Consider the following 26,812-nt stretch of genomic DNA (forward strand, 5'->3'; position numbering starts at 1 on the left):
CCCCCCCCCGAAAAAGAACTTGAGGTAAGTAAATGAATGAGAAAATAGTGTCTCTGATTTTCTGTCTTAAAAAGAGTGCCCTAGGACTTTGTTTATAGAGTTGAGAATTCTATCAAAGGTATGTGGAGGGACTAAAGTTAATACATTTGATTCTTGCAATGATTTCCTTTCAAGCTTAGTTGCTTTTCTGCTTGTTGGGACAAAAACACCCAACACTTACAAGTTAAAGGGGAAAAGGTTTACTTCAGCTCATATTTTTAGAGTTTTCAGTCCACTGCTGACTGACTCCAGTGCTGAGGGGCCTCACAGAGGAGAAACTGTCCACAGTAGTGTAGTCAGGAGGAAGTGAGCTCTGCTTCTTTCTATTCCTTTATACTCTACCAGGCTAAAAGCGTATTGATTGATGCCACTCACACCCAGAACGGGGCTGTCACTTATCCACATTCCAAACAATGCTAAACCAATTTATTTATCACACACCCTTAACCCACCTTCACAAGGGGTAGATCCAGCTACCTCTGAAAAGCCCCACCTATGAGCACATGAGGCTTTGGGAGCACACTTAGATACAAGCCATAGAGCAAGTTTGTATCACTTCTCCATTTGGAAATGAATAAATTATCCTTGTTACTCATAAAGAAAAGTGATTGCGTTGGAAATGCATTAGCAGTTTAAGAAAGCACCGCTTCTTCTTTCTGTTATGTCAAACCACACCCCACTGGCAGCTATTCATCCATGTCTTCTGAGCCAGCTAAGAGCACTGCCAGCTCTTAGTCCTTGAGTGCATAGCTGCCATCCCATTCCAAAGCCACAGGTATGAAATTCACTGTCATACTAAATTCAAAGAAATCAAAAAATCTGTTTAGTATGACCTGACATATCTTTTGTTTAAGGAATGGGATGTCAGGAGGCCCAATTAACAGTTGCATAAAAAACTCCCAGAAAAACCAAATAAACAAACAAAAAACCCAATGACTGTGTCTCAAGTTTCCCCAAAATTATTTCATTGAGATATATGGACACTTAATGGGAATGTAAACCAATAACAGTAGCATTTATGGATTTTTAGGCAATCAAAACCATTTTTCTAGAATGCCAGGGAAATTATCCATACCAATCTATATCCCAGCTAAAAGCAGATTGCACTCAAATGGAAGACTTGAGGACAGTTTTATATTTAAAAAAAATCTCTTTGTAATCCTGAGGTCATAGTTGTAAAGTAAGGAATGGGGGGATGATGAAGTTCTCTGTGTCTAGTACCAGGAAGAAGTGATACCTGCTCAGGTCATGAGGGTGAAGGAGGGAAAGAGATGCCTTTCTCTATCTGTTGACTGAGAAGTATGAGAAATCTGAAAATATGGGGTAGGACTAACACCAATCTGGTGGATATATTGGTCCCTTAGGGCAAAGGGAGCTCAAACCCATCAGTTCCAAAGTACATATTTGGCAAGCAAAAAATTTCTGTATTATGTTTTCCTCTAGCTGGAGCTGAAAGTAGCATCACCAGTATGTTCTACAATTCTGTCAAGCCAGCCATGTCTAAGGAATGGGACAAGTGATAAGAATAGTGAGATCTGTGAATGAGAACCCATGTTGTTCTTCCTTTGTTATAAAATGTTTTCACTAGTAGGAAACAAAGTTATGAAGGATACTATGGCAGGGGATATTCAGATATTCAGTAAAGACACCAAGAGTTCCCTTTAGCATCCCAGCAGAGAAAGTAAGTCTTTCCCTACCATGTATATTTATCTCCAGTAGAATAAATTGTCCCCCCCACCACAAGGAGATAGGTTCAAAATAATGAGTTTGTTATGTTACAGTAACATTCTTGGTCTTTTGTGTTAGAAAGTTCATTCTGCAGAGGGACAAATTCCTCTAGAGCTGGTAGAAGCTTAGCACAGAGACACAAGCTATGGTGGTGACCGGATTTAGGTACTCACAAGGCTGTTGCAAGAGCAAAGACAGAAGCAAGAGACAGTGAGGACAAAATATTGCCGTGATGCAGAGACTGATGGGCTGAAGACTGAGGGGGAAGGTAGGCTCTTCAGTGTCTCCTAACTTTGGTGCTCAACTTGTTCAGTTGGATGATGACGATGACATTTATGGAGATGGGATAAAATAAGAAACAGATTTTTGGGAAGATGTACATTTAATTTAAATAAAATTGATTAAATTCCTGCATGTGACAGAAATAATGTCTTATGCAAGTTGGGTTGGGACCTTTAAACGAACTTTTAAGGAGGGCCTGGAACACAGAATAAAGTGCAGAATCAAAGCTACAGATTAAAAAGTTAGGAATGTATTGATGGCAGGGCAAATGACAGATATGGGTGAAATCCTTTGGAAATAGTGAGCAGAGTGAGAAGGCCTAGCATCTGCCCCTCTGCATCTTCACTCCACATGATAATGGAGTACAACTGCTAATCTTCGGTGACCTAGACTGAATCTCAGCACAAAGGAAGCAATGCATAGTATTTCTTCACTCAAGTGTTTCTGCCAGCTTAGAGGTCCCATTCGACCAAGGTATTTCCCTTCTGTGTATTTTCCTAGAAAAATTAAAAGAATCATATCACAGTGATATAGATGAACCAGGTTTATAGCAGTACAATTTGTAGTAGCTAAATCTTGCAAACAACCCAAATGCCCATCAACCAAGGAATGACTTTAAAAAAAGTGATATTTTCATAAAACCAAATATTACACAGGTATAAAGAAGGATAAACTCAAGCCTTTTATAGGTAAGTGGATGCAAAACAAGACCATTCTCATAAATGAATAAACAGAGTCACATGTGGTATAAATACTGTGTTTTCTCCTTAGTGTAAGAAACTGAAGGAATAAATAATATCCAAAATGTACCATAAAGATTGTAAAAGGGGGGAAAAACCTGCTCAAAAGTAAAGAACGACTAGGATAGTGGAAAGGGGAAAATAAGGAAAGGAAAAGAAAAAAAAAAATATATATATACATACACAAGATAGCTAGCCTAATTATACTACAAGTTGTTATTAGTTCATTGAAAGGATGGTTTGTGCTTATATTGTTTGATCAGTTTTACATGTCTGTATCTTATCATCTGAGCAACCACTTTGAAGATAACAATATACAATATCGCATCCACAGTTAGTTTCCTAACTGCCATAGTTTTTGGTAGTTGATATACTGTGTCAACTTGAGATGTGGGAAGCTTGGCTGAATGGGCTGTGGCAGTTCCAGGTTGTGGGGGCCCTGCCCTGCAGGACACCACTGGTCCTGCCCTGGGGTGTGACTGGGCTGGTCCCAGAGTGACTCAGCACCAAAAAGAGTACATAAAGGAGTTGAGGAAGACTTTTCCACAGCCCCCTTCCTGGCGTTCATCGTGCCACATCGCAACTGTGCCACTTCGGAGGAGCTTGATCTTCGTGGTGGAACGCTGGTCTTCGCAGTCAACGTAGAAGGAAGAGAGAGGCTTGATGGAGGCCACCTCTGTTCCTCCTCCTCCTCTGCTCTGCGTTGTTTTCTGCCGCGATGAAATGCTGTCATTTGCCTTGGAGCCAGCCAAGTATGGACTGAAGCCTCCAGTAACTATGAGCTGAATAAACCTCTCCTTCCTTCATTTTGAGCATTGGGGATTTGTCCCAGCAATGAGTGAAAAGTAACTAAGACACTTGTGATCTTATTTCAAATTTCTGTATTATTTTTACTGTTTTCTTTTTCTCTTCAAAAGAAAAGTGTTTCTTAAATGTGGGATGAGACAGAAAAAAATAGATTAGAAGGAAATCTAGCAAACGTCAATATTGAAGAGAGCAGGGAGTGAGGAGCTCCGAAATGATGGTCAGACAGATAGAAAAATCAAGAAGACTGTGTAAAAGCCCAAGTAGGAAAATGGAGAGCACAGCCAAGTGGGTCAAATACTGTCAAATAAGACAGAAGACAGAAGTGCACACAATGGGACTGGTAATGAGGAGACAGGAAGAAGGGGAGGCAGACTGCATGAGCCTGGAAGTGAATGGGAAACAAGAAAGTGGAACCAGAGAGTCCAGATAACTCTTTAAAAACTGCACAAGAAAGACTTTTGATAAAAGAGGAAGAGCAAGAGGTTTTAATTTTTATTGCTTTTGCAACTAGACTTTTAAAAATGTGATTCTTTTTTGATGACAGAGGTTTGAACAGGTTTTCATGCCGCTAGAGAAGGAGAAACGTTATTTTTCAAAGAAGAGATGACTGATGAAACACGATTTTGGAGAAGACATAACTAGACAGTAGAAGAAGTGGCTGCAAACTTATCCCTTTGGCAGCAGCTGGATATCCCTCAAAGGATCCCAAAACAGTTTCGGTTTTTGGAAAATCTGGCTCGACTCATCCTGTCTCTGCAGACTTTTCCATGGGTTTGGCACCCGGTTTCTGTCAGCTGTCACCACTCAGGATGCTGCCTGGCTGAGAACAGGAAAGAAAGGAGATCAAGGGCTTGGTGGGAAGGACCCAACATCTCCCTTGTCTAGGAGCTGACTTACACCCACACCCCCTTCACACCTGCCTTCTCAGGCTGGGCTTTGTCCTGTCCTGCGGGGCCTTCTTTACTTCGCCCTGTGAATCAGAGTGAGATGGGAAACACACACCAGAGTCACGACAAAATTGTCCATGTGGCACAGAAGAGATGTCAGTGTCTTTAGTAGTGCATATGGACAGCAGTTAGAACAGAGAAGAAAAAGTAGTCCTCAGTATGAGTAAAAGCTTACTTTTCTTTCTTCCTTTCTTTTCCATGAAACAAACTCTTCTTTGGTCTAAGATAGACATTCAAAAATAAAATAGTTGGGTTCCCTGTTCTCAAGGAATCATTGGCATAGATGGATGGAGATACAAGATATTTAATACATAAAGGCCTAAGTCCTCTCCAGCACAGAAATAATTCTGCAAGCTGTGTAGTGTCCCCCAGGCCTAAGAACTGAGGGTCTCAAGACCAATTAAGAGAGAAGTCTGTTTTGATGAAAGTAATTTGAGCATACATAGAATGAGTTGGCTGATTCTTCTGTACCACCTGAAAGATGAGGAATAGAAGAAAAGAAGAAGTATATGAAAAATGTAATTTATGCCATCTAATACTTGAGACTCCTATTAAGGGCCAGGCATTGAGACAGAAGACCTGCATCAGTGTGAGGGCTGAGGAACTGAACATCACGTAGCGGTTAGCTATGAATCCCAACCTTGGGATCTTAGGAGAGTGAGTGGTCTAAGAAAGTGGATTATCAGTGAAGGTTTCCTAGAGAATCAGGATCAATTGAAAATATACATATAATTGTGTAAGGAATTTCTCAGGAGGGCTTCCAGGATCAGTGGCAGAGTCCACAGTGGTCCTCCACATTAGTGGTGGCCACTAAATCCACAAGAGTGCTCTTTGCACTGGAGACCTGAATGGTCCAGTAGCTGCTCAGCTCGAGAAGTTGCAAGCTGCAAGAGGCATCAGGAGCAAAGCACCAGCCCAAGACTGCATCCCTGAGCTCAGTGGACAGCTGCTGCTGGCAGTTTACCCTACTAGGCTGAAGAAACTGAAGAGATGCATTCAGAGGAAACTGCAACAGAGGATGTGCCTGATCAGGGCTGGAGCTTTCTGAAATGAGGTTTCCTTTTTCCTTCCCCTTTTTAGTTCGTCTGGGCTACATTTGATGCCACCACAAATGGGCAGGTCTTTTCCCCTCAGTTTGCTGAACTAATGTGGACCATCCACAGATACAATCAGAAATGTACTAATCTGGCAGGCCATTCGTACTTGCATTGAATTGACATCACAATTAATGGTCAGAGTAATATTAGTGGGTAAAGCCGGAAGTGAAAGTATTTTAATTAATACTTTCAAGTGTGCAGTCAAGGGTGCGAGGGGCTATTTTTAAGCCTGGAAGGGAGAGCCACCTTTTCATTTGTACTGGTGTATTTTCTGTTATCCAAGAAGGCGCAATCTGAGTGTTAATGGCACACCATTTATTCTCTCTTCTCTCTTTTGTCTACTAATTAATCCTAACAGTGTTCTCAGACTTAGCTCAGGTGCCATGCTATCAGCCCCAGGCTATGGAATATTTCTTCCTAGATTCCTATACTGCTCTATGCTTTTCCTATCAAAGCTTTAATCATTCATTCTGCATCAGACCTCTGTTTCTTTTGGTGTCTTCCATAGGACGGTGCAGTCCTCCAGGGCTGAGTCTGTTATGTGCCCCAAAGCTCCAAAAGCCAGCACAATGTCCCCACAATTATAACAGCTAGCCTACAAGGAGTGGCACTCTGAAACACTTGTTTCATGAAGTTACAGCCAGAAGAAGTCTAAGAATGACTTACTATGATGAAGAACTTCATCGTGACCATTCTCACTTTTGTACTTATTTTTCTTTTTCTTTCTTTTTTTTTTTTTTGTAGTTGCTATAGAAGAATTATGTGCCTCACTGTTTGGACATTCAAAACATTTCTGCCAAGGAAACTTTTATTCCTAGATTTTTTTTGCCGTCCTTTGTTCTCAAGGCAGGAACCACATAGCATACTGTTATGGTTTGTGTCTAGTTGTTCCGCCAGTCATGGGGTGGTTTCTGGAGTTTCTGATTGATTTTTTTGTTTGTTTGTTTCTGTATTTTTAGGGAAGGCTCTACAGGGTGTTTAGGGCCTCACTACTAGAACGGACTCATAGTGATCTACCCGTTTACAGCCTCCCAAGAGCTGGGATTACAGGTGTGTGCCACCACGCCCAGTCTCAATTGCCATCTCAGCATGCCCTGGGGTTGGGGATGGCACCACAGTCACAAGGATCGGGCCCCTGGCCCCTGGGCCTGCTTGCAGGTGTTTTAATCTGCTGAGCTATTTGGCCAGCCCTAATTGTGAATGATTCTTGATCCAATGCTGGGATTATGGGTGTGAGTGCGCTGAAGCAGTTACCCTGAATTACAGTGTAAGGAGGGGAGAGAGGCTAGCTAGCTGCCTCAGCTACTGCCACTCTCTTTGTGTTCTTGTTCTTCACTGCCACCATGAAAGGTTGCTCTTTGCCATGTGCCTTGTAGCCAGCTGAGCATGGATTAAAACTTCCAGTAACCGAGAGCTAAATAAACTTTTCTTCCTTCATTTTGAGTGTCAGGTATTTGTCCAGCAAGAGAAGGGAGTAACCAAGACACTTACCCCGAAAATAAAAAATAAACTCTTAATTTTCAGGAGGATTGGCCAGACATTGCATGTGATGTTGGAAAGAGGCCATCCTGGGTATCTCAAGAGGTGCACTCTGCATTGTTATGAAGAGAGTAACAGTACCCATCCCTGCAAGCCACTGTGAGACCTGGAAGTAGCGGAGAAGGGTCTGAGCCACGGTAGCTATGGAAAAAATACCCCGCTAAACAGGACTGGCAGTTCTCATCCTTTTTATCTTCTAGATCCATGAGCAGTTTTAAAGAATACTTGATTCTCTATACATACTCATTCAAACATTTCCTTGCTCTTCCTTTGCCTCATTCATTTCAAAATATTCTGTTCAGTCTCTTAGTATTTCACATTAAAAAATTCACTTGGGAAAATCTGATATCGGCTCTCTTTAAGTGGTCTTAGATGAGTGGTCTTCAAAGCTTTTGTTCTTAAAAATCCATTAAGGTTTTGAAAAATCATTGAAGAACCCAATATATTTTTGTTTGTGTAGCTTATATGTACAGATATTGGAAATTAAAACTGAGGAATCAGAAAAATATGTTAACTTTTAGAAACAATTTGTTTATAGAAATGATGTTTCTAATGTGAAGTAAGTATATTCTCTAAAGCAAAAAGAGTTGGTGAGATGTGGGGCCTTGTTTTTCATTTTTGCAAGTCTCCAGTGTCTGATTTAAAAGAAAGCACCTAGATTTTCTTACCTAATTTTTCAGTTGGAGTCTGTCCAATATGTTGTTGGAAGACCATGAAGAAAATCTAGCATCATGTTAGACACAAACTTGAAAACACAAGTTTTCAAGTTTGGTAACTTTTCAGATAATTATGAGTCTCCTATGATATTACATCAAAACTTGATTTAATAAAAGTGGTCATTTCTTTTTCAAAATTTTATTTTATTAGCATATGTTGGCAGTATAGGATGTTTGCATTCATCTAGGAAAGTGGATGTATCCTGTTTTTTATTGTCCTTCCCCTCCTCACCCATCTCCCCTTTTTTTTTCTAGACCCGTTCCACATTTTAAAACTTAGTTGCAGTTCCAAATCTGAAACCATATCAATGACAACTGTGTATCTTACTACCTTGAAATCCATTGGTGGGTTTCCCCCTATGAATGGATCATTTTGGCTCATGTATAATTTTGTAACGTTATGTGTTATCCACATGGAAAAACGCAGTTCAATGAGCAGTGCAGATCTTCAAAATGTTGACTCATTCCATTATACACATATCAAAAAAAAAAAAAACATTTCTTATTGTTACCATTAATCGCATCTGAAAAGTCGGTATTTATATAGTGTCAAAATTACGGTGTCAAATACAAGTTTTCCAAAATTTTAGTCTGCTTGAAAGCTTGAATTTAATCATTGGAAAAAAATACCATGAGCCATTTCCTTGAAAACATGTGTGACATATACTCAAGTCCAAATAAGTATAATTTGTCAGCTGTTCTTTCAAGTCATAATATTTATAAGTGCTCCATCAAGGACACTTTAAAGGGCAATTTACGTGTACTTTTATTTTAAAATTACAAGTGCACAGCATTAAGAATATAACTACTACTAATGTAGTTGGGTGCTGCCACCCTGATTCGTGCTGAGGCACCAGCAATTTTAGCCTGTCTGGCTATTGCACCATTAGGTGACACAGCATACACACAAATGTGGACACAGTGACAAAAACAAAGAGTTACGAAAACAGCTTTTATCTTACAGATCCCCTGATAGTGCTTTGGGTATCCTTGAACTCAATGGACCACATTTGAAAGAGATGCTGTGGCTTCAGTTGTTGGTGACCCATCAAGCCTCCTTTGGGAGCAGTTCTCACTCTCCTTTGACAGTGACTGAAGCTTCTTTTCCAGATGACATCTGCCTAGTGTGTAATTGGTGACTCCATCCAAGAAAACATATGGAAAATACAAGCAAGTGGGTGTGTGTGTGCAGGCTCGGAGGGAGTTGCTGCTTGGGGTATGATGAGAGAGTGGAGTCCTGGAAAGAGTTCAGTTCTGTGAGTGTGTATTTCTGGTCTTCAAAAGATTACCACATACATGCTGTCATGCAATTTATATTGTGCCAGAGGGAGGTCACTTGATGTAGTAAAGAAACAGGGGTTCGCAGCTATCAGGCCTGGGTTCCAATACCAGCTCAGGGGCTCCTGTCTGTGTGGTCTCTGTCATGGTACTTTATCTTGCTTAGCCTCCATTATCCTGCCTGGAAAATAAAGGTGCAGATCTTAGAATATTGAGATGCTATACACTTAAAGACTGGGGCACTGGCTAGTGTGGAAACTTCCTTCAGGAAGAAAGTACTTAATTTCCCAGCAGGGAGTGATGGCAAAAGATGGTCCAAGTGGCAATCTGTCTTGTCCTAGGTCACTACTCCTCTGGAAGTCTGGCCTGCCTCCAATGGCTGACCTGGCTGCCTTATCCCAACTTGGTGGAATTAGGAAAGGCTATCTGAACTCCACCTTTTGCCATAGGGTTAGTGAAGGTCATTTGGGGATTGAAACACAGTTCACTTTTCACTCTGCCCAAAGCTACATTTTGTCCTCTTTTTTTTTCTTTTCTTATTTTCCCAAAAGTGACATGCCAATGAGGTACTTAAATACTCATGAGTAAAGTGCTATATAAATGCTAAGTTTCAATTAATATCTATCTTCTGGTTAACTTATCCTGAAGCAAATATTTTACTAATGTTATAATTGGTATTTATAACTCTTTAATGCCCTCCTGTGATGAGGGGGTTGTTAGTAGCTGCTGGCTATTTTCATGTTGAGTTGTGCTGGGTTGTAGGAGAGAAGCCTAGCACCCAGAGAGGATTTCAGTTTACTCCAAACTGATCTCCACAATCAAGAGGAGGTAATACGGCCTGTGAGAAGAACAAATTAAGTTATAAAAAAAGACAGGCTGGAAGAGGACAAAAAGGACCTTCTCTGGAAAAAGTAATAAAGAGAAGGTCAAGACACGACCTATGAGGATGTGTATACAGTATTACTTGGGCACAAGTCCCAGCTCTGCCACTTAGGAGCTTTAGAGCTGAGCAAGTGACTTTATACCTTTGTGTCTCATTTCCCTCATTCACAAAATAAGCATGGTAAAAATGCCTACTTCAAAGTTTCCTCAGAAAATTGAGTTAATTAGAAAGTGGAAGATGAACATTTATTGGATTGTTCATTATCCAGCAGAGAGTCAGAGAAATGTACAAAAATTATGCTAATAAGGTTGGCCATAAAATTGCACTAATACCATTTGGTGGTGCATAGTTTTAATCCTTCTGTAGGAGATAAGAGCTTTCTAGGTCATGAGGGAGAATGAGCAAAATCTTTGCAGAAATGACAACCTGGAAAGGCTGAGCGGTACACAGTTTCCAGAGACCATCAAGATTTCTATTGTTATGGATTTGCTCTAATTGGAAGGTGCAATAAACATCAGTAGTCACTCATTCTCTGCCTCTGTCTTTGTCTCTATCTCCTTCTCTATTTCTGTCTCCCTCCCACCCTTCCTCCCTTTTTTTCTTCTCTTTCTCTCTCTTCCTCCCTCTCCCCTTGGGTTACTGATTCCAGAACAGGATTATAGTTTCTCTCTGTCTCAGTCTCTGATTATCTCCTGTCTAGTTTGGAAGAACTTGGACATATTCTCTCTGGGAAACTGGAGGCAACTGTCCGGCAGTGCCTACTATCAGGCCACAGAGATCTCCTTTTGCTGACCTTAGCCATGAAACACCATGACCTGCTTTTATCTTACGGCTATTTCCTGGTCAATCTACAGTCTGAAGCCCTCTTTGCGTGAACCACATCTGTTTGAGTTTTAATATTCACCAACTGGAAGACTCATGTCCCTAATTGGGCACATTATTTGGCTTTGATTACATTATTTGTTCAGTGGAGATCACTTCACTGCAGAGAATCCAATGAATTATTAAATGTCGAGTAAAATGCCTTGTATATACTGGGGAACCAGCACTAGGACTCTTTCATCTCCTTGCAAATAGAAAAGCTATTGGCTTTCAGATGTGTGCCAGCATACTTGAAATCAGTCTGCAGATTGGAGTTGGCTTTTTCCATCTCCAAATTAACATCAAAACACAAGTGCTCTTAAATGCGGCAACTCGGGCTGTACAGACCAGAGAGCCAAAGTATGTTTTAAGATTTATGAGTCCATTGTGTGAATTGCTTTCAGCAAATTTACAAGGTTATTTATATGAAATGCTAAACAGCAATCTTATTTATATTTTTAAAATTATCCATTCACCAGGCTTCTTTCAATGATGTAGAGATGTCTTAATTTTTATTGACATATTTTGGTAAGCTGTCCCAGATTCTTTGTGGAAAGAGCAAAGGTACAGAATGCATAAACAGAAACAGTGAGATGAAGTACAATAAACAGAAAGCCAAAGCAAGGATTTGTCCAGGGCAACTTGTGCCTCATTATGTGCTCTGCATTTCAATTAGGCCCAAAGCTTTGGGAGAAACATACCATTTTAATAATCATAACCTGACCTTTATGAATTTTCCTACCCACAAAGAAAGTGTCCAAAAATACTGGATTCTGATAGGGCTGTGATATGAAACAAATCCTTCTTTACATCTGACACAACATTTTTAAAGCCTTGTCGAAGACAAAGTGAGCCACACTTGCTGTGGGCCTGGGAGTGAATGGTACTCATGGTGCACCTGGAATTCCTGGCTCTGTTTCCTCCTAGGGTGCAGAATTGTGCAGAAAGCTGGACATTTTCAGACCCACAGCCTTACTTTGTCTGTAGCATTAACCCTATGAGCCTCCTCCACTCTTTCTGTGACATTTGGCATGGGTCTCCTTTTCTAATCCTGGGATGACGGAACAAACTGCCAGAATCAGTTGACACAATCTCTATCAGAGGCGACCGAACTTGTCTCATCCAGAGCCAAAAAGTGCACAACACACATGACGGCTCACATCCAAGGCTGTTGCACATTAGCTGATGGGAGAGGAATTATCAGTGGACAAATACAACAAGCACCATGTGGACGGGTGACAAGAAGTCCTCTGGCCAGAGGAATGGATTACATATCAGCACTGCCTTGGCTTACTGTCCCAAAGAAGTACAGAGCAATCCATACTCAGGGAAAATTCCATGAAATAGCAGAGCAGGAGCACCCTGAAGCCAAGGGCAACACATTCCAAGAAAAACATCCAACGAACCAAACCCCAAACAACATAGACCTCAGAAACATAAATAAAAATTAACTGAAAAAGGAAACCTTCAGAGTCTTGGGAAGGAACACAACAGATTAAGTGACCACAAAACACTAAAACACCAACTAGTTATTTACCCACTGCTTTGTGGTAAACACAAGGTCCAGAGTCTCCAGGAGGTTATTTCTGGGCGCCAATGACTTAGCACACAGGCCAGCAAAGAGGATGGACTTTATTTTCCTCCCAGGGCAAGTGGCATTTATAATGAGCCTGAGAACCAAAACGAAGTTCCTTTGAACCTTTCAGTCCTCTAGCTATTTACCAGGATGAGAGGAGGGCAGAAGGTGGGAGACGCGCTGGACTTGTAGGCGGAGGACTCGGCTTTGCTTTCTTGCTCTGCAGCTTACCAAGTGGACTCGTTAGGGTGAGCTTCTTCCAAGGTGTGTTTCAGTTGTCTCTTGAGGAGTCACAATGGACGATGATCATTATTTCTTAAAGAGCATTGGGTTAGAAGCAAAGCAGAGCTGACTAGGCAGTCATTACAGTAGTTGTTCAAATGCTGCTGCTACTTCATTTTTCTATGCCCACAGTATTAGTACACATCTACATAAAGTGACTTTTCTCGTAGCAGAGGTGATCCCTTCTAAGCATCAATCGATTTCCAATTTGTGCAATACAGAAATAGATTGGAAATGAGTGTCGACTCCAAGTCTTGTCATCTCTATGTAGCTAATAAAATGCGTGGCATTCACACAGGACATGGCAGTCAGAGGTTTGTTTTTGTTTTTGTTTTTTGTTTTTTGTTTTTTTTGACTTGAGATCAGAGAGTGGACAGTGTTAGAAAAAGACCAAGGAGAAGGAATCATGCGGTGCCTGGGCAAGGAATGCTTGGGATATATCTAGCCCACTCACACATCTCTCCTATTCCGCTGTGGATAGGGGCGAGGGTGTGCATCGACTTACAGTGAGATTTACAGTGATAGAGAACAAAGCCAGAGCCAGAGGATTCACCCTAGGGGCATGGAAGTAACTCCACAAGCTTGGTGACAATTTCTTTGTGCCTGTCCACACAGTAACTTAGACTGTTTTGACTAAACAAAATTCATTATTTACACCCAGTTTGGCAAAATTAGTTATTGGATTGATTCCTTTCTGAACTAGCGCACAGCCTTCCTGGGTGAACTGCTGCCTCTCCTGGTGGTGGGGTCACAAGGGAGCCGTAGGACGCTGGCGAAAGAGGCGAGCGCAAAGCCCGCGCAGCTCAGTGAGACCCCAATGTTGCTCCGAAGGCGTGTCTCCACCAAATTTTCACAACTCCATAAGAAAATAGGAACAAAATGAGTAGGAACTTTTCATGAAGTTAACCCATTCAAGTTAAAGAAATGCCTTATATCACGAAAGCGTGTTTTACCTTTTTCACTGCTGTTCTTTTCCTTTTATTTCTAATGATTATAAGGAGGGTATGCAACAGTTATTTTATTTTGAAAATTATTTATCAAATCAAAAAGGTGACCAAATTTTGTTAGGATTCCGTGTTGTGGTTCTTTTGTTGGTTGGTTCATTTGACCCCAAGGTACTGTAAACCTTTGATTGGAAAGTGGGAAAGCTAAAGTCAAAAGCTAAGCCAGGGCGCACTGACCACTCCGCTCTCCCTCTTGCTGCCTCCATCAAAAGCAAGAGAGTCAGTGCTGCCTTCGCTTCTGCAGAATGAGAAAGGCAAGGCTGGGGAAGAGGAAGTGAGTGGGAAAAAGGAATGTTCTCTTCTCGAGGGCAGCAGTGTGTGCGACACCAAAGCGTCCCGTGTGTTAGTCTGCTTATCCTTCGTAGGCCTAAAAGGAAGATAAATCTACATGCAACTCATCAATAGAGAAACTCAGGTCAGAGACACAAGATAGCTTATGGAGCTAGACTCCGTCAAACTGTATTGCCACCTAGGTACATGCCACTCAGTGAATTTCCACGGAGCATCTTTTCTGTGCAAATGCTAAAGTAATTGAAGCGAGTGATACAGTGATAAGCAAATATTCAATGACTTTTAAAGAAGTGCTCACCTCAGACAATCGTGTGAGGCTGCTTATCATATTTTATAGATAAGAAGTCGAAGCTACAAGAATTTCGATGTTTTAGCCACAGTCACGTGTCTGGCATACTGCGAAGCTGCACCTGGATTTTTTGACTTCCAGTCCTGCTCCCCTCTCTCCATTGTCTACTAGCTAGGAAGAGCCTTTCCTGGAGAAGGGACACTGTACACCGCGGAAGCCTTAGTCTGCAGGGGATCGTGGCCAACAGGCCAAAATTATTTCTTTGAAAAGGCAGCAGCCGGAGAAGAGTTGATGGAGAAGCCAGGCATGAAAGGGTTGTAGGTTCTGGGCCTTCCAAAAACAAGCCACTCTCCTCCAGATGATTTTAATAATCTCTAGCACATGTGTTCTAACCCCTTGGTGCTGTACAATATGTGTAACCAAATAAAAGATCTCTCCAGATTTGGAGATTTACTGTTTGTGATGGGAAAAGGCCAAGCAGATGACATCATTCCTATTCCAGAGAGGAGCTGCTGCCAAGGCTGGTGATGCTAAGCCGGAGAAATTGATCCTCATCATTATTCTGTGAAACAAAAAGTAAAAAAAAGGTCTTGGCTTCGATGGTGTCCTTTTAAAAATTTTATGTGAATATGAAATCTAGTTTAATGTACTTCCATTTCATCCAGGATTGCTTCTATCCACTATGAGGGTTGTTCAGGCACATAATTACTTCCATATAATTGAACTTCCCAGGCTAGAGGATAGGAGTTACTAGTTTTTGCTGTTGATGAGGACTCGGTGGACAAGTGATCATAAATTTGTCTGCTTCATTTAATAGCAGAGCACATGTGGCACCAGCACGACCACCACTTTGTCAAAAGCAGTGGTGCCCAATTTGTAACGATGGAGCACAGTGTACATCGTAGCCATCCTTCAACTTCTTCCTAACACAGCATGATTTCCTTTGGGTGGCCATATCCTGTGCAAATGCGAGACACAAGGAAATCTGATTCCATCCCAGTTCCAAAGGTAGACTTTGATTGATTTAAGTCAATAAGCAAATGGTGTTTCCACAGTCACCAGTGGTCTGGGAGTGACCTGAAAGTATAATGAGACAAAAGAAAAGTCTTACATTCCAAGCACCAGGGAAGTTTTTCTTTCTTCCACTGCACGATAACCAAGAAACTTATGGTCCAACTGATGTTAGTACCTGTATTACAGTCTCAAGGGGGACTGCATTTAGGATGAGGTCAGTGCTGAGGATGGCTGAATGGAGAGATAGAAAAAGTCACAGTGCTTGATTATATCGTTGAAGCTCTGAGTGTGCTTTTCCCATCCCTGGACTTCCTCTTGTCTAGGTATTGTATTTCTTATCATTTAAGTCAGTTTGACTTCCTTACTTGCAGCTGAAAGCATCCTTACTGATTTGGGATGCTAACAAATTCGCTTCCTGGCAGTCCACCAGTTTCTCAAACCACATTTGCATGACGTTTTCAAAGATAAAGGGAGTTACATTTGCTTTGGGCACCTCCATATGCTCATCTGCCACTACTCTCAGTGATTTTTCCCACACACAAATGCTCACAACAGTCCCTGCTCCCCAGTAGTCCCCTGACTGCCCTGAGAACCCCCTCTGCAGGTCTCCAGGCATGCTCACAGTCTCCCTTTCAGCTTCCTGTTGTTGGGATGGGCCTTGCTTCCCTTCACCTCTGATCCTGCCTGTGTCCTCTGCATTGCCAGTGACAATCTTCTTTACCATCTACTTCTCCCAATCACATTTCATCAAGTCCCAGTTTAGGCATTGCTTCCTGAAGCCTTGCCTTCAAGGATCCTGCTAACACTTCTGTAGGACCCTGTTTGATAGGTCAGGATTCAAAGTTTCCCAGACATCCTGCCCCAAACACTCTTCCTCTTGGTTTCCCAGGCATTCTGCTCCCAAACTCTCTCCCCCTTTGCTGCATTTAGAGATAAATCCAAAATTGCAGAACAGGTTCACCTGACTTTGACCTGGTCAAGTAACCACGAAACTCCTTTGTTAATATTAAAGGTCCCCCATAGACAAGATAGCCCTGCCAAGTTTAGCTCTCCTCTGCTGTTCCAGCCCGTGATCTCCTTCCCTAAAAGATCTTATAAAGTCTCCTGTCCCCCATTTATTCACTGCTATCTTGATCTGTTAGACAGCCAGCCTGCTGGATGCCCCCAATAAATCTGCGTGCATCTGAATACCTGGTCTGGTCGATTGCATGGGTTTATACCTAACACTGTTCATTCCCACATTATAAGAAAGTGACTAGTCATCTGTGTTGGACTACTGATTCAACAAGGTCAAGGAATATCTGTTCTGTTTATTGTTTCATCCCCAGGACTGAACAATAGGTATATGTTAAAGATTTCACTTATCACATGAAATGCTTATTGAAAGAGTGATGAATTAATTCATCAAAGCTATTCAAATATTCCACATTGTCTAGAGCCTAAATGCTTTAGAATAGATTCAATGACTTAGCTCTGGTGTTCCTGTCTCCCTGGAATTTCTCTATTACTCATTTATTTAAAATACACTGATTGCTTTATATTCTGATGCTTCATGTCTCAATAATTGTGATGGGAATCTTGCTACTTCTTGAACTGGCCTCTGGTCCATCGTCCTGTTTTGTTAGGTTGGGAGGCTGCTGTGAATTAAGGAAATAGGTAAACGTGGGTCTGACTTTTTCTCTTCAGCCTCTTTTCAGTTGTGTGAGCACTTTAAGAACGGTAGAAAACTTAAGCCTTCATTTGAGAGTGTGCCCCACAGGGTGTGTAAGGGAATGAATGAGTAGACACCAGCCACAGTGCTCCACTCACCAAGCTGTTAGAATCAACTTCCTTGCTGAGTCATTGTTGAACTCTGCCTCCAGGTCTCAGACTCAACCACCAGTTTAATTCTAAATTATTCCCTTGAAAAAGCAAAATCAAAGTATGAAAAGTTGAGCATTTGTCTGGATCTCAGAAGCAGAACGTGTCTGAGAAAGAAGAAAGTGGTGCTGGGTTTCTCTGGAGTCTGGAGAGTTTCGGGTTAGTGAAAGTGCTCTTTGGGGTTAGAGGGAGTTGTTTTTGGGAAGTTATTTGGTTTGGCTAAAATGGTGATTTTGCTATGGCTGAACCTGCAATTTCCAGGAAGGAACTGAGTTCCCACAGCTTTAATAACAATGGGAGAGCCCGTGGGGCAATTCTTCAAGGCCAGATGAGAGAACAAGGGCAGGTGTTCAGTGGTGGCTCTAAGACCCTGCTAGGCAAGAGCCCACACACTGAATGAAAGCCACTGAAAGCTTAATGTTGGAGGAGCCAGGCACAGAATGGCCTGGATCGACAGTCTTTGTGGGTCTACATTCCCAGATTCTATTCATTGGCAAGCTCCTGGATTCTGATGGCTGACTCTGCATCCCCATAGTATAGGGCACTAGACTTACTTAACAACCAGCTCCTTCTGGAGACATCTTTGAGGGGTAAAAGAGGGGAAAGAGAGAGCTTGCAAAATAGCGTTTAGATGTCTTCTTAGTTGAGTAGTAGGAAAATGTGGGGATCTAGATGAGTGAAGGATAGAAGGGAAGGGAATAAAAATAATTAGAATATGTTATTTACATGTACCTGCTCCCCACAATGAATGTCCTGTACTAATTAGAAAATAAATAAAAGGTATGTGCTTTAAAGCCAGAGAACTAGGGCTGGCCAAATAGCTCAGCAGATTAAAGGGCCTGCAAGCAGGCACAGGGGTGGGGGATTCAATCCCTGGGCCTGCCAGCCCTGCCTCTGGGGCACTCTGAGAAAGCAATTGAGAGTGGACATTGTGGCATGCGCCTGTAATTCCAGCTCTTGGGAAGCTCTAAACAGGTGGATCACTACGAATCCGATCTAGTAGTGAGACATTGCTGTACACCCTTTCCCAAAATACATAAATAAAATAAAAACGTCAGAAAACTGGATTTGCATTTTATTTTATTTCTTTATGCATTTATTTTGTATTTTAGGGAAGTGTCTACAGGGTGTTCATGGTGTCACTACTAGATTGGACTCATAGTGATCCTCCTATTTACAGCTTCCCAAGAGCTGGGATTACAGGCGTGCACCACCATGCCCAGTTCCAGTTGCCAACTCAGGGCACCCTGGGGGCAAGGCAGGCACGGCAGGCCTAGGGATTAAACCCCTTGCTCCTGGGCCTGCTTGCAGGTGCTTTAATCCGCTGAGCTATTTGGCCAGCCCGGATTTGAATTTTAAATCATCTACCTATTGACTCCATGACTTGTGGCTTGCTGATTAACCTCATTGAACCTCACCTCTTTCATCTGTAAAATGATTATATTATGTGTCTTACAGAACTTTTATGGTAGTAGAAGATCCTGGACTCACAAATCTAGCGGAGTCCAGAGTGCTTAGCAGGTATTCGAGAAAGATGACTCAGTTGCTAAGCTTTACCATTACTAGAAACTGCGTATTCGTTAGAAATTGACCTTGACAGTTGCAGCATGGAGGGGGAGAACCAGCTCCATTTAGGTCTGACCTAAGCCACAAGCATAATTCAAAGTTTTGGAAACACATTCACTGTGCATTTTAGCCTTCTCTGAAAGTCCTATCCATGATGAGTGTGTGCCAACTCGAGGTCTTAACTTTCAAGATCTGCATCACATTTCTCATTGCGGAGGGGGTGGAGCTAAGCAAGGGGAGGGCTGGCCTGAGGTGAGTCCATGGGGTAAAGAGTAAGGGTGGACCTTCACAGAGAAAATGATTAAGTGGGAAGAGAGAACAAGCAACAAAAGCAGAAATGAGGGCAGTAGTGATTCCTGGGGACTTAGTTTCTTCATTTGTAAAAAGAAAAGGTAGGTGGGGTTAGTCTTTTCAGCTGCAGACTGGCAAATTGTTCATATTTTCTTTGTGAGATGCAAGGTGAAAAGAAAAAAGAAATGATAGAGAAAGGAGGAAAAGAAATATATCACTGTTTCTAGGGAGCAGGGAGGGGCAAGACTGCAGCAGCAATATTTGTTGTCTTTTCTCCATAGATTTGCACTAACATAAAGAGCTCCTTTCAGTATTTCCTTTTCTCTCTCTCTCTCTCTCTCTCTCTCTCTCTCTCTCTCTCTTCTTTCATTCTTTCTTTTCTCTTATTTCTCTCCTCCTCTTCTTCCTCTTATCTCTTTTTCATTCTAAGGGACAACAAATGACATAGCTGTTTATGAAAGAATGGATTCAGCTCAATGAACATGGATGAGACAGCCTAAAAAGGTTGCTGTAGGGGCTAAGTAGATAGCTCGGCAGTCTAAGCATCTGCCCGGCAAGCTCAAGAACCTGGGTTTGATCCCCAGTACCACATGTCATTCTGGCTACCAAAACAGGGCATGGTAGTGCACACCTGTAATCCCAGCACTGGTAAGGCTGAGACAGGAGGATCAATATGAATTGAGCTGCATAGTGAGACATTGTACCAAATAAAGATTTAAAAAAAATTACTGTACTATGTTGTAGGAGATTGGGGATGACTAGGACATGGTCCATGGCTCCACTGTGTCCTGTACCATTGAGAAAAACAGAGACCAATACAATAGTTTCCATACAGGGTGATGAGTTCTGTGATACAGGAAGCCTGTGGATTGCATGAGCTCTGAGGAGATCCATGCTGAGGCTTGCAGCAATCTAGAAGTTAGTTTTGCAAGGTACAAGAAGGACAGTTACCTGCTCAAAACAAGGACTCAAGCAGACCTGGTTTAATTTCCTGAATTGCTCTTGAGACAGAAACATTCCACACTGTTAGCTTGGGATGGTTTACTTTGGATGTGCTCATCACTAAGTCCATATTTTTCTAGGATTTGTGAGGAGATGAATTTCCATGTGTGCTGCTCTTCAGCACAGCTCTTCCTCAGGGTGCTTATTTACTGTGTTTTATTCCAGAGCCTACCAGGGTGTCACAGTTGGAGGCAGCTGGTGGTGAGTAAATAGCTTCTATAACCAAATCCCTTCGCCATCCTCCATCCTGCCTCTAAAACACAGTTTCAGCCCATTAGTTTCCCTACCCTCAAATCCACCCTGAAGTGACAAAAACCTGTGTAATTGTAAGGACATTTCCTTTAAAAAGATGAATTGAGACGTAAAGAACAGTCTAAGCCACTATGGAATCTGAGCTCCAAGAAGATAGTTCTCAGGAAAAGCTGGTTGATCATATAGGATCTTCCACAGGAAAACAGATGCAAATTGACATAAACAAATCAAACTTCTCATATAATCTTCCCTGAAGGTGGTTTGTTAGCAGCCTGATGAAATATGGTTTGGGTGAGTCTCTCCCATGGCTCCTGGCTTCAACAGATTTTATTTCATTTGGTGATTTCTGTGTTAGGCTTGTGAAACCAATAAAGAATGCACCCAGAGTATGCACCTGCCTCCTGTCTCTAAAAGCCTAGATAGGAGAAAAGCTGGAATAGACTCCTGGGCTAACGTGAGTTCACCACTCCACAAGCTGCACTGCAGAGAGGAAGGAGGGGGAGGTCACTAGCAGACAGCCTGGCTACTCTGATGCCAGCTCTTCACCCATCAGAATCGCAGCCTCCTGTGATGCACAGCTTGAGGGCTGCCTTCTATCTCATCTGATAGCAGATGAGATAGAGTGGTGTGCAGGGGCATAACTCACTCATATTACTTAGAGGAAAGAGTGATATTTCATACTCGGCACACTCAAAAACAGAAGGCTAAGAACATGGAGATAAGGAAAGGATCTGGGATGGGTGGGTGGAGAGTAGGGAGACAGAGGGAGGGGAAGGAAATGGAGTAAAAGGGCCAGGATGTAGTGGGCGCATGAACCAATTCCCCTGGTGAATTTTCACTATGTGTCACAAACGTATACTAATAACCTCTTTAAAATGAGAATATTAAAACACACTCGATGGTAGATATAGTAGCATCCATTGAGATATTCAATACATATTAAGAACCAAACTTTGAATAACTACAATTCTACATGACTCTCAAGTTCTTCCCAAGTCGCATGGCCCACAGTAGTGTTAAGCAATAGAGGTACTTAGATAACCTTATCATTAGGAACTTTTCTTTGTTTATCCACCTATTCATAGGTGGAGCAAAACAGCACGTATTCCTTGTTACACATATTCCATGGACATGGAAGTAGGTACGAAGAAGAAAAATTTGTAAAAACAGATGTAGTGTGAGCTCAGTTCCTAGATGAAGGTGTTCTTTTTCCATTCTAGCTGAAGATATTAGTTATCTACTTTGTACTTATCAAGGCTGTGAAATCACAGGACATCATCCCAAGACTCAGATTCATAACAGCTCCACTCAGCTTTCTCTTAACTTTGAGGAGCTAGAGCATGGCAAGAGTCCTCATCCAGCCATCCTGCGGGACCTGTGTGACCACATGCTTACCTCGTGCCACCAGTTCCCCTTCCTGCAAGAGCTGTATGGATTCGCTACTGCCTTATGCATTTAGTCTTCCCATTCATATTGGAGAATAAAGCTGGCCACTCCAATCCCACTTCTTTGCCCATAATGTGGGAAGAAAAGGTGTTGTGAGGATTGTATTAGAAGGGATGCATGTACTTCTTGACACTGAACACACCTCCAACACAGAAAAAATTTGCTTTATCTTCCTTATTCTCAAGTTCAATATGCACAACTATTGACATCAAGAATAATCTAAAGTGCTAAATTTGTTCAAGTTATCCCACTTGGTAATTCTGAGATGCCAGTGCATTGCAGTTTTAAGGACTTTGTACTCACTTTGTACTCAAATAAGAGCCGTTGGGGCCTCTCAATTTCCTGTGTGACTTGATTGATGCCTTAGGTTTTACTCTTTGAAAATGGGTTCAAGGCTTCTGCAGCCAAGACACAGTTTCCTGCCGCTGGTATCGTCAGCACCAGGCTTGCATAATGTAGCTGGCAGTTGAGCTTTCCTTGAGATCTAAAGAAGGGTAACTCTAACCCTTCCTTGATTTTTCCAGTGTGCTTGGAGTTTTAGGAGGCTTGGGGGTGTGCAGCTCCATCCACCTCTCCTTTTATTTTTAGGCATCATGTATTTCTGACTATTGTCTGCTCTACATTATGTTGATCTTTACTTTTAATTTCTAAACAAAAGGAGCTTAAGTAGTTCATATTTGTGGTACATTTACGGAACAGTGGGAGAGGGCTTAAAAAAACAATTATATTAACATCATTTCAAACAACTTCTAATTTATCAAGAAGGTTAGGTTGATCAAACCCAATAAATACTTTCTACTACTGTCCCTTGCCCCACAAGAGAAGTTTCCTGCCCCTGTCCACTGACCATGGGCTCGATCACAGGAGTTATTTTGGCCAGCGGATATTATCAGAAGGGCCCAAGCAGAGGCAGAAGGGTGTTGTGAAGTGGGCTCAGGTCCTTACTATTTCACTATCACCAAGACTAATCTGTGTTCTGTGTAGCCCAAAAGGAGGACAGCAGCCTTGTGACATACAACTGTGATGAACACATGGCCTGGGGCCACAGCCACCTCAGACAAGTCAGCTTAATGGCTTATCACTGTTTTGCATTTGAGGATCATTTATTACAAGCACAATCTGACTGATGCATGACTTTGCTGTTCTTAAATGTCTTTTGACCACTGTGGCCCTGGAGAGGTTTTGCTTCAACATCGTAGTGACCTAGTCCCATGCCATTTTTGCAGCTGTTTTGCATTTCCCTGTCTCAGCAATGCACTCTTTATCAGCGTCTTCGATACCTATTAACTTTGGACAAAGTATGCACTAGTTTTCTTTGGATGTCTTAGTTTCTGCTTCTGCATACCCTGAAGTGGTCCCTTTGCTTCAAGCTACTTTAAAGAATTTTAATAAATTAAGAACAGAACCTCACCACAGGAGGACTTCTTGCGCTACCCGTCAAAACAATAACCTTTTTTCCCTATCTGTCCTCTGAGCCTACCGACCTCATCTCACATTTCAGACATGGCTGTGCCTAGGAGGATTCTAGTGCTTGGTAGAGAGGCAGCCAAGCTGGCTGGGCTGCTTTTGCTGAGGCTCTATTTTCATTTGTTATTCACACTGACCTGTAACTTTAAACTAAATAGATAGCATGTGAGCATGAAAAGTGTTATAAAACTTCTCATTTGCCCCTGCCTTGTGCCTGTCCTTTCTGTCCAAGTGTCCCTGTAGCCTAGATCCTTCGGAGCTGTCTTCTCCTTCATTCACTGTCACTAGTTTTGAGCCTGATGCGTACTTACCTTCTGCCACTGCCCACTTCAGGTCTGGGCTGTGTATCTGCCATTTTTACTTCCCCTTAAAGAAGTCAATCATGAAAAGACTAGTGCTTGAGTTCCCTCATTAGAGGGCTCTGATACATGGAAAACCAGGGTTTGTTCCCACTCTCAGGGCCTTACGAAGAAGTGGAAGAAGTGTTACCCCCAGTTCCAAGCACATTGGACACCTTTGATCCTGTCTCTTGTCAGTGCCATGTCCAGCACATCTTCTTTTTCATGTTTTGGATTTATTTTTTCTAGTTAATTATGTTACATTTAGAGCCACTGCTTTTTCAGCATTGGTATCCTGAAGGCCTGCTTCATCTGGGTCCTCTTGCTTTACCTGACAGACCTGCCTGCTTTGTGTTTTGAACACCAGTCCTCCCCAGGGGTGCCCATCCACGCTGCTTTGCTATTCCCTACCTTCAGTGCCTCACTGCTGTTGGGACCTTGAGGGGTCAGCATTGCAGAGTGTGTCTTATTCTTAGTTCATTCTTCATGTCTAGATTAGAGCAACCAGGATAAGTTTAATAGAGCTGAGATTTTTTTATCCTCCATGAAGATTTAGTTGTCTGAGGCGAGTGAACCCAGCACTGATTAAGCCTGTCTGGCTTGTACTCCTCCTCCTGTCTGTCTCTGACACTTGTACCATCTGCTCGATATCGTCCTACTACATACAGACTTCCTCTTACTATGTCTTTCAGATGGATGGGTGCTGTCTGATGTGGAAAAGACCCCCTCTTCTGCATCTTCTCTCTGGGAATAGCATTAACCTGTGGCTACTTAACATGCACTTTCTTGGATGTGGCTATCGAGAAAGCCACACCCAAACCTCCCACACCAAACCTGAATCCACTGGACACAGATCTTTTTGTAGAGGCTCTACAGTCTGTCAGGGAAGGAGCCTTCCCAAAGAGAGATCTTCCTGGGGCCTCTGGACAGCCAGGGGTGCTGAGTTTTAGAGGAGAAGGTGTTACAGTGATTCTGAGACTGTCAGAAAATAGCAATAAGCACAACCCTTCACCTATATATAAAGCTGCTGTGTCATTTTCTAAATCTGTCCTCAGTAGAGTCAGTTTCACACTATCCTACATACTATCCTCATATTACAAATGAGAAGTTACAGCAGAGAGCTGAGATTCCCAAAATTATCCAGAAGAAATAGGAAATCTGACCAAGTCAAAGATTTTGCCAAAGGTTGGTTCACATTTGAGCTCCAATTGGGCCAACTTCATTTCACAAAATTGGAAAAATGCAATTTTCTCTACAGATTTGCTCATTTTATGTCATTTGCACATATTTATATCCCATGTTATTCCAGACAATATTTGAGCAAACACACACCTACACACATGCATAGTGCAATGGACTATGTGGGAATTGCATTTCTGAAAGAATTTTGTGACCGCCAAACCTCAAATGACTTGTTTAGTTTTTGATCCACAGAAAAGAGCCCTTGTGTTTTCATCGCTGCACTTTAGGGATGGTTTGCTTTTGCAGGGGTGAGTAATGTCTAGTGAGCACTCCTCTGTTGAAATCCAAATCTGCTCACGTTGTACACTTAGACCCAGCCAGAGAAAGCCGGGACCCAGCGAGCCTGCCAGATGTTTACACTGCCTCTGCATGAAAAGCTGACCTTTTTATTTGTGTTTGCTTATTTGTTGAACTGTGGAAGGGAAGTTTGAACAAGTCCCATTCCAGAGCGGTGGCAGGCAGCATGTTAAGAGGTCCTGACAAACATGTGATTGGTCTGTGTGCAGTGACAGCCTGGTTCTCCAAGAGCCAGGGAAACATGAGAGCTCGAAAGGCAGGAGGCATAAGATCTTGGTTCTGGATCTGTCACTTGCATGGGTCAGTGTGTGGAGTGCGGGAGCAGGTCGCAAGCCTTAGGAACTGTGATGTGGCGTGGAACATGAGTGCTCGTATGACACTGTTTGAAGCTGGAATCTGGCTCCATTCAGCAGAAGTTATAGGCTATCTCAGAAGCCATAGTTTCCTCACTTATAAAGGAAAAGCCTTCCTATCTAACCCCTCTTTAGAAATGAAGGGCACAACCTCATCAAGGCATTGAACTGGGAGCGCCTGGCCCAGGGCCTGCATCTCCAGGTAGCTCAGGGCACCTTTGCGTGCTCTGATCTTTCTGTACTGGGGTTTCTGCAGGACCAGTTTTCACAGCCAACTGCCCTGTGTGTGGCCATGGACTGCTCCTCAAAGCTCTCCTTGTCTTTTGTTACTGTGACAACTCAGATGCCACTAGAGGAAGCCTCTGTCCATGTGAATAAATGTGTGGACGGTGCGTGTGTCTTGGACAAGGAGCTGCAGCCTGTGTAACCAGGGAAGAATCTCCACTGAGTTATGATATTAGTTACTGCATTCACACACTGGAAGGATGAAAATGCGAGGTGCAAGGGTGTGAACCTGGTAGTCGTGCCCGAGGCTTTTTCTTCAGTCTGCTCTTCCCTCATTTACAGGGTCCACTCCTTCTTCACGCTGCCTCTGTCCTGCTGAAACAGTAGGGCACAGAACAGAAGCAAGCAAACGCTTGCTGTTTGGGATATCTGAGCTTCAGCCTGTGTCTGCTTCTGTCTGAATCATGGAAACACAGGATGGCATGGTGGTGAAGAGTATAGACACTGACTTCAAGTCCCAACCCCACTGCTTAGGGATGGCGGCCTTGGACACTTGATTTCATTTTGCATGAGCTTGCTCATTTTAGTGAGATGGCAGCTGTCTCATGTCTTGCTGTAAGGGTTACATAAGAGGTGGTTGGATAGAGAGACAGACAGACAGACAGACAACAGAAAAACTAGAATGGCTCTCAATGCATAGAGATTGCAAAATAAGAGGCTATTGTCATTTAAATTATCATAATTCATTTCTCTCTCTTTTTTTTAAGGTATGTATTGTTTATTTGATCCAGGGTCTTGTGACACAGTTCACATGTGTAGTGAACCTCCTGTCTCAGCCTCCCCAGCACTGGGATTACAGGCGTGCATCATCACGCCTAGTTTCTGGGCCAGCACAGCATGCAATATGGGGGATTGAACTCAGGTCCTTGTATTTGCTAGGCAGGAGCATGGGCTACTGAGCTACCTCCCCAACCCCATCATTCAACTTTACCTATAAAATAGATGATAACTCTACTTCAGTGTTTTGTTGTTTGCTTTTTGGGGGATTGAACCCAAAAGTCTTGAACTATATCCCCAGCCTTTCTTATTTTATTTTATTT

The sequence above is a fragment of the Octodon degus genome, unplaced genomic scaffold (genome assembly GCF_000260255.1).
Source record: "Octodon degus isolate 3935 unplaced genomic scaffold, OctDeg1.0 scaffold00156, whole genome shotgun sequence".
In the NCBI taxonomy this organism is placed as follows: Eukaryota; Metazoa; Chordata; class Mammalia; order Rodentia; family Octodontidae; genus Octodon; species Octodon degus.